The following is a 2,893-nucleotide window of genomic DNA, read 5'->3' on the forward strand; positions in this document are numbered from 1 at the left end:
GGGTCCATCTTAATAAGGTCAACCTTATTAAGAGAGTGGCCCAAGATCTATTTAAGTTTGGTTAATATTTCGATATTTAACCGATGTGAGATTTATTCCCTTAATAATCCATTTATTAATCACGCTTGATTCTACAATATAAACAGCATTGGAAATCAAGTAGCGAGGTCATTCTATACATACAACATCCACAATGTTCACTCCCTGCTACAGATTATCGTGGCATCTTGCCCTACTTTTCATCTTAATTTCAGCATCCTTAGGCAAAGCTTTATTAAATCATTCGATTTGAGCCGTCCTTGTGTTTGGAGATTCTACAGTTGATTCTGGAAACAACAATTATATTGGAACTCCTTTCAAAGCTAACTTTCCACCTTATGGAATAGATTTTGTGAACCATGTTCCTACTGGAAGGTTTACCAATGGCCGCCTTGTCACTGATTTTGTAGGTAATGAACATTTTTTTTCTTTTTATTGTCTCCGTTTTTTTCTCGATAGAAAATTTATTGGATTCATTAATTTGTTCTCTTTTACTCAACTTAACAGCTAGTTATACTGGGATCAAAGACCATGTGCCACCCTATTTGGACCCGACGCTTAGCCTCGAGGATATGATGACTGGAGTTTGTTTTGCTTCTGCTGGTTCAGGATATGACGCGTTGAAGGCCCAAATAAGCGTCTCTCAACATTTATAGATGTATATATGTAATCTAGGTACACTTTGCTAATAATGAGTATGCTAGCATGAAAGAAAGAGGTAAAAAATACAGAATTAAGGGCTGTATATTTATTACTTAAAGAAGAGTTTTTTAAATACTCTTATAAATGATCAGTTTTGTGGAATTCATGAAGTTTAATCAACTTTTACAGATATTTAGTGTCCGTTTGCCATGACTTTTGCTTTTGCCTTTGCTTCTGTTCCTGTAAATGAGTTTTTGAAGTAAGCTATCTTAATTTTTTGTTTGAAAACTAATTTTTAAAAGCATTTTGGACCAACTTTCTCTAGAAAATCTTCTAACCATCATGTCCAAAATTAGCTTTTGGATCTCAAAAACTCCTTTTGACTTGTCAAAAGCTATGCCAAACGGATCCTTACTAAAGTCAAGATTTCATATACTCTCAAAAAAATCTTGGAAAAGTGTAGCACTCATTAATTGATAGGTATTATCTCCAGCTTCACCTGTAGTGAAATAATAAAGATTAACGGTTCACTAATTATCATAAAAACCAATAGAAAGAAAACATTAAATACACTTTAGTTAGGATCAGAAATGAAAAAGTGAGCATTTCTTAATTGGGATTTAATTACAATTTTAACAAATTAAATTAGAGATAATAAATGTTCTCAACTTTTATGTTGATTTTGTTTGACATTGTTGCAGAGCGTGAGTCCTGTGCAAAAGCAACTGGAATACTTTAAAGAGTACAAAACAAAACTTGAAAACTCAATTGGAGAGGAGAGAACAAAAAGTCTGATAAGTAATGCCGCATTCCTCATAAGCGCAGGTACAAATGACTTCGTGATCAATTATTATGGGGCCCCATATCGATGCCTAAAATATGATATCGCCAGTTACCAGCAATTCATAATGCAGCATCAAATACAATTCATACAGGTCAGTCCATCAAATTAATCAATCATGTTGAAGCATGTAAAAAATGGTGCGGTTTTCATCCAAAATACCGTTAATCCTCTTATTTTGTGTATATATATATGCAGGGTCTAATCGATGAGGGGGCTCGACTAATTGCTTTAGTGGGGCTTCCGCCTATGGGTTGCCTACCAGTCGTAATCACCCTTACTTCTGGAGCTACATTCCCTCGCCGTGCATGTTATGAATCATTGTCCTCCCTTGCAATTGAATATAATCAGAAGCTTCAGTATGAAATGAAGGCTATGCAAACTGATGATGGCCCCATGGTTGTTTGTTTTGATATTTATCAACCGTTGATCAACATTTTTGTGTAATGGAAAATCACATGTTTGTTCCAATATTTTGAATGAATTCAATTTACTTTTAGCTTTAAAAATTAAAAAAAAAAAATTTGACAAGTTTTTGTGACACTACAAATATTTTATCTGGAGTTTACTTTCCCCCTAGCAGTATGGTGCTCGAACGTCTTTATATAATTATAAGGACATTTCAGAAATACAAAAATGATCCCAATTTTAATGCAATTATAATATGCTTACCAACGAAACAATTAAAAAAAGTTCTGAAGAGGATATTGAATTTTGGCTAATGTACAAATGATGATGGCCAGTAGTTTTCGCAGTTGCAAAATACTTACTTACACCTTCGATTAACACTGTAGCTTCAGAGTTTTCTTTTAGTACAGATAAGAGGGTTTTGTCCGAGGTCAACAGCTGACTGAAAGAAGATATTTTGGAAGTATTAATGTGCGTGAAGGATTGGCAAGATGCTCATTTCCGATTACACAATAAATATGCCAAAATTACATGTCGTCAGCTAAGTGATATTTAATTTTACCATAATAATCAATATATGTTTTTTTATAATAATATTTTTTTAATTTTCTTTAAAAATTGTACACATTATAAGTTGTTAATATACAATTTTTAACTCCGCTTACTCAAAATTTAAGTAGTCGGTCCCAAATAAAGGGGGGGTTTATATTTTATCTATTTACAAAAAAAAAAAAAGGAAAAGAAAAAAAGAGGGAGCTCACGAGTCTAACTCGTGATTTTTTCATCTTTCTTCTTCTTCTTCTTCTTCTCCTTCTTCTTCTCTCTAGATATACCCATGAACCTAACCCTTTTTCACACAATATCTATAAACAAGACAACTCTCTCTCTCTCTCTCTCTCTCTCTCGACATGCTCTTCCAAAATTATCAACAATTAATACAATATACATTCATTTTTACAATTT

The 2,893-nt window shown here is 33.1% G+C and overlaps 1 pseudogene; it reads left to right on the forward strand.

Moving 5' to 3' along the window:
- The first annotated feature begins 213 nt into the window (after nucleotides 1-213).
- Nucleotides 214-2,376, forward strand: LOC111390057 (annotated as a pseudogene).
- Nucleotides 2,377-2,893: the final 517 nt, after the last annotated feature.

This window comes from Olea europaea, unplaced genomic scaffold (assembly GCF_002742605.1).
Source record: "Olea europaea var. sylvestris unplaced genomic scaffold, O_europaea_v1 scaffold6442, whole genome shotgun sequence".
In the NCBI taxonomy this organism is placed as follows: domain Eukaryota; kingdom Viridiplantae; phylum Streptophyta; class Magnoliopsida; order Lamiales; family Oleaceae; genus Olea; species Olea europaea.